Here is a 6,000-nt window from a genome sequence, read left to right on the forward strand (position 1 = left end):
ACTTGTGCCATCTCCTGCTGCTTTCCCAGGCCACAACAGAGAGCTGGATCAGAAGTAGAGTAGCCAGGGTCTCAAATCGGTGCCCATATGGGATGCCGGCCCTGCAAGTGGCAGCTTTACCCACTGCACCACAGCACTGGCCCCTTGCATAATACTTTTTCCTGACACCCCTACCCTGTGGGGATTCAGCTTGACGTGACCCTAGCTGTCTTGGACATAGCTGCCACTATGCCTTGGAGGTAACCAGGACAATCATCTCAAACCTTATAGGATAGACAGTCATTAGCATCACCTGCCACCAGGTGCAATCCAGTAAGCCACAGGCCACCTTGGTGTACGAAACCCTGTCTCTCCTGCCGGTTGGCACAAGGACCCATTGTCTTCCAACTGCCCAAACCATGCTTCTCTCCATTAGTTCCCCACCCCCTGCTCCCTGATACACTTCTGTCCATCACTCCTCCCAATAAGTTACAACTTGTGTAAACTTGGGTTGTCTGTCTCTTTCTTTGGTCTTTCTATACCTTCTACCTTTGATGATTGGGTTTTTCCAATAGATACCCCCAGAAAAGATGTATATAGAGGAGTCCATTGCCTTGTTTGAAATAGATGACAGAAAGAAAGAAAAAGAGAGATGGAGAGAAGGAGGAAAGGAAGGGAGGGAGGGGAGAAAGAAAAAAAGGAAGAAAGAAATATGGACGGATGGAAGAACGGAGACAGAGCTAAAAACTACTTCCATCAAACACCATGGTAATAAACCTAGCTCCACCCCAGAAAGAGGAGCCTAGGCTTCCACCAGCACCTGCCCATAGCCAGGCACCTCCAGGGCAGCCCCTCCCCCTGCACAGAGGTAACCTGGGACCCCCAGGTCTCTACCCCTTCCCCAGCAGCAGCGAGGGGCGAGAGGCACCTCCCAGTCCTCCCAAGGCAGAGGAAGCCAAGTGGGAAGCTAAAACACCATCATCTCCCCCTATGCCCATCTCAGTACAGGCTGTGTGGATAGTGGTGTTCCCCCTCCCCCCCCCACCACCAGCAGCAACTAGGGTGATGGCAGTGGTGGCCTAGAGAGAAGCCAGAAATCCCACCTCCCCCAGCAGTGCCCCTCCCCCAAAGGGAGCAAGTGAGGAACACTGGGCTTGCCCTCCCTCTGCCTCCTGACAGCCTGCTACCAGAGATTCAATAGGCTCCAGAGTCCCATAATACCCAGATTCCGGGGCTGGCGCTGTGACGTAGCAGACTAAGCCTCCACCTGCGGCGCCAGCATCCCATATGGGTGCCGGTTCTAGTCCCGGCTGCTCCTCTTCTGATCCAGCTCTCTGTTATGGCCTGGGAAAGCAGTGGAAGATGGCCCAAGAGCTTGAGCCCCTCACCCACATGAAGAAGCTCCTGGCTCCTGACTTGGGATCAGCCCAGCTCCGGCCCTTGTGGCCATCTGGGGAGTGAACCAGCAGATGGAAGACCTCTTTCTCTCTCTTTCTGTCTCACCTTCTAACTATAACTCAATCACTCAAATAAATAAATAAAATATATATTTTAAAAAATCCAAATTTCAGGATGCGCCTGAAAATCACTTGCCATATCAAGAATCAGGATAATCTCTACTTGAATAAGAAAAGACAATCAAGAGATGCCACACCAAGAAGACACAGATGTCTAAATTATCCATCGTTACAAAAATGCTTCAATAAGCCGCTGTAAATACAACTGAAACATGAAAAGATAGGAAGTCTCAGAAAAGAAATAGAAGATATAAAAAAAGATGGAAAGTATTTTTTTTAAGATTTAGTTATTTTATCAGGAAGAGAGAGAGAGCTCTTCCATCCACTGGTTCACTCCCCATATGCCAACGACAGTCAGGACCTGACCAGGCCAAGGCCAGGAACCAGGAACTCCATCTGGGTCTCCCACCTGGGTGACAGGGGCCCAAGCACTTGAGTCCTCACCCAGGAGCGTTAGGCAGGAAGCTAGACTGGGAACACAGAGCAGCCAGGACTGGAACGTGCACAGGACATGGGATGTGGGCATTCCAAATGGCAGCTTAACCCCTTCTACCCACCACAAATAGAAATTTTAGAACTGAAGAATACCATCACCAAAATTGAAATTTATCTGAGTGAGAACAGCAGCAGAGAGGGGACAGAGGGGGAACCAGTGAACCTGAAGACAGCAATCATCTGATCTGAACAGCAGCGAGAAAAAAAAAATTTTTTTTTTGACAGGCAGAGTGGACAGTGAGAGAGAGAGACAGAGAGAAAGGTCTTCCTTTTGCCGTTGGTTCACCCTCCAATGGCCGCCGCGGCCGGTGCGCTGCGGCCGGCACACCGCGCTGATCCGATGGCAGGAGCCAGGAGCCAGGTGCTTTTCCTGGTCTCCCATGGGGTGCAGGGCCCAAGCACTTGGGCCATCCTCCACTGCACTCCCTGGCCACAGCAGAGAGCTGGGCTGGAAGAGGGGCAACCGGGACAGAATCCGGCGCCCCGACCGGGACTAGAACCCGGTGTGCTGGCGCCGCAAGGTGGAGGATTAGCCTAGTGAGCCGTGGCGCCGGCCGAAAATATTTTTTTTTAAAGATTGATTTATTTACTTGGAGGACTTAGGTATTTACCTGGGAGGCAATGGCTTCCCTCCCGCCTCAGCTTCAGGCCACTCTGGTCTCCCAAAGCATTGGTACAAATGGCTTTTTGTATCAGCTTATATTCTTTATATCCTGCTATGTATATACAAGTAAATTTATAATACACGTACAGAAACACATACATTCTCTCTTTTTAAACAAAAAGAAGCAAGTTATATATGCTGTCCTTTTTTTCTCCAATGATTTATTTATTTGAAAGGCAGAGCAACACAGAAAGTGGGAGAGATGATAAAGAAAGAGACCTTCCATCTACTGGTTCACTCCCCAAATGGTCGCGACAACTAGGGTTGGGCCAAGCTGAAGCCAAGAGCCAGGAGCTCCATCTGGGTCTCCTACATGGGTGGGAGGGGCCCAAGTATTTGAACCATCATCTGCTATTTCCCGGGTGCATTATCAGGGAGCTGGATTGGAAGTGGAGTGGCCAGGACTCAAACTGGCACTCCCATATGGGATGCTGGCATATACAAGTGATGGTTTAACCTGCTGTGACACAGCACTGGCCTCTATATATGCTATCTTTTTCCTCACTATTTGCATTTATCAGAGTAATTTGGGCATTGTTTGATATCTGTATATAAAGATCATGCTTGCCTTTTTATAGCTGCATAGTGCTCCATCACACAGAAATGATTTTATCTAACCAGCCTCCTCGTTAACGCCTATTTGAATTCATTCCAAACTTGTGCACAAACAATACTGCAGCAAATCGCCTTGCTTGGGGTTCATGTTGCACACAGTGAGCTTGCCTGCAGGAAAAATTCATAGAGGTAGGCTTGCTGAGTTCAAGGGCATTGGTAATTTTCATGGATTGGCCAGTTGCCTTCCACGGAAGTGGAACCAACATATACTCAATGCCATAATGCAGAAGGGTCTTCTTGGTCTAGCTTTTGATAGACAGCATTTGCCCCCATAAGTAGTCTGGAGAAATTAAGGTGAGAAACTAAGGTACAGTCAGAGGTACTGCCACTAGGAAGACCAAAAGCACCCTTTGGTGTGTGCAGAACTATGGAGCTGCTTGCCGCTTGCTCCACGAGAGAGGCTTTTCCTGACCACCATCCTTAGATCAGGGCCACAGCAGCCCACCCCCTGTATTCCCCACCCCCACCTCACCCCAGTTTGGGCAAGTGTGGGACCTCTCCTTCCACTTCTGAACCCATCAGGAACACTGGGAAGAAAGCATTCTACTAAAGGAGAAAGCATAGTGCAAAGTGGAGCACAAGGATTTTTGAACTGATAAGAACAGATACTACACTTGATCTTAGCCAAAAGGCCGAGAAGCGATTCACAAGGGTTTTTAAACATGATTTTGAAAAGGGCCTTAAGAGACATGTCAGTGAGTGGCAATGGACAGCTCTTACTTGGATGCTGATTTTCTTTTTAAGAAACTTCATAGGGAGGGCGGGTATGTGAGAGAGAGAAAGCAGAAGAGAATTAATCCTTTAACCTTGGACATGTAAGGATATTATGAATGGATTCTTGTTGCTTTTTTTTTTTTTTTTTGAGTGTGATAATGACATTGCAGCTCCATTTTTAAAAGGAGGGAGGGGGAGAGAGACTACACTTAGCGATCCAGAGTAAAACACTAATGGATGAAATGACATCATGTTTGAGGTTCCCCCAAGGCAACAGAGCAGGTGGGGCTGAGAATGGAGGAGCCCCCAACAGCCCTAGGGTCATGAACTCCAGCTGGTATTCCCACATCCCCTCCCTTTTAAAGTATGTTTGAAATTTTCCATACTAGAAAGGCTTTTCAATGAAAAATTTTAAGTATTTGACAAGCTCATCTGTCCCCCAAAATAATAAATCCCTAGAATTTGCCCATTAAATAGATTAGTGAAAAGAGGTTTGGAGAGAAATGGGTTTTGATAAGATAAGGTTGGAAATTCTTTTATTTATATATATTTATATATATATATATATATATATATATATATATATTTGCAGGCAGAGACAGGGAGAGAGAGAGAGGCAGAGGCAGAGACAGAGATATCTTGATATCTTGCACTTGCTGGTTGACTCCTCACATGGCTGCAACGGCCTGGGCTGGGCCAAGCCAAAGCCAGGAGCCTAGAACTCCATCTTGGTCTTCCATGTAGGTGGCAGGGGCCCAAGCACTTGGGCCATCCTCTGCTTCTTTCCCAGGCACATTAGCAGGGAGCTGGATTGGAAGCTGAGCAACCAGGCTTCCAACCAGCCCTCTGATGTGGGATGCCTGGGCCACAGTGTTGGCCTCTCGCAGTTTTGAAGGTTGAAAATCCAAAATGGGAGCAGCCCCATGTGTTCAGCCTCTGGAGAGGGCTGAGGGCTCCATCGGCTGACACAGAACAGTGGGATCACGATGGGAGTGCACAGGGAAGGGAGAGCCCGCCTCCTGAGGCAGGGAGCACAGAGCAGAGCAGTCCTGCTATTTTGTAACTACTCTGCAGACAGGAAGTGGAGCCCCTGAGAACTACATTAATCCCTTCCAAGGACCCAGGCCCCAACAACAAGCAAACACCTCCCACCCTGTGAGGCCCCACTGCCCCTCAGCAACATCAACCCAGGGGGCCGGCCTCCAACACACATGTCCTTGGGGAACACATCCAAACACCATGCAAACTACAGCAGGGACCCAGCTGCTCCCCACCTTCCAGTGCTTCCCTCCACGTGTCCATATTTGCTTTTGTAGACCTGAGTTGGGGGCAGCAGCTGCACACTTTCCCTGACACAAAACCTCGATGCCTGGAGCCCCTCCCGGCCGCCCCGCCAGCCTGCCATGGCAGCAGGAATGAAAAATGGCACAGCAGGCTTCCACCAGTCTCAGCAGAGCAGCACGCCCGCCTCCTGGGCCGTGGAGGGACTCCCTTCTCCGAGTGTGTGGGTGCCCAGTAAAGAAACAATAAAGAAACAAAATGTGTGATGGCCTTGCCAGCAGGAAGCTGGGGCTGGCAGTTTTGCCAGTTCTAAATGCATCTTCAGCAAAATGCTTGCATGGGATTGGACAGGCTTTTTTTCTTCCAGTGACTTGTCTGCCCTGCCAAGGTGTTTGGATCTTATCCAGTAGGTTCTGGAAGGCCTTAAAAAAAAAATTGAGCCTGGGCATGATCAGATTTACTTAATGCTATAAAGGCTGATATGAAGGGAAAGTGAGATTAGAGGCGGGGTGCCAGGAAAAAGGTTGTTTCTTAAGTAATTCTACAGCATAGGCCTGCTAGGAAACCAGAATTGGCAGGCAGATGGGTAACTGCTACGCCTGCTGGATTGCAGGAGCAGCGGTAACTGCCCCTCCACCGCGACCCTCACCGCTGTGGAGCCGTGGGTGGTGCTGACCCAACCACACACAACGGCCTCCTTGCGCCTGCCGGGAATCCAGAGATGCCAGGTGGTGG

At 49.3% G+C, this 6,000-nt stretch overlaps 1 pseudogene; it reads right to left on the minus strand.

Moving 5' to 3' along the window:
- Positions 1–3,753: 3,753 nt before the first annotated feature.
- Positions 3,754–3,914, minus strand: LOC127493392 (U2 spliceosomal RNA; annotated as a pseudogene).
- Positions 3,915–6,000: the final 2,086 nt, after the last annotated feature.

This window comes from Oryctolagus cuniculus, chromosome 5 (genome assembly GCF_051225735.1).
Source record: "Oryctolagus cuniculus isolate XC-2025 breed Fujian yellow rabbit chromosome 5, ASM5122573v1, whole genome shotgun sequence".
NCBI lineage: Eukaryota > Metazoa > Chordata > Mammalia > Lagomorpha > Leporidae > Oryctolagus > Oryctolagus cuniculus.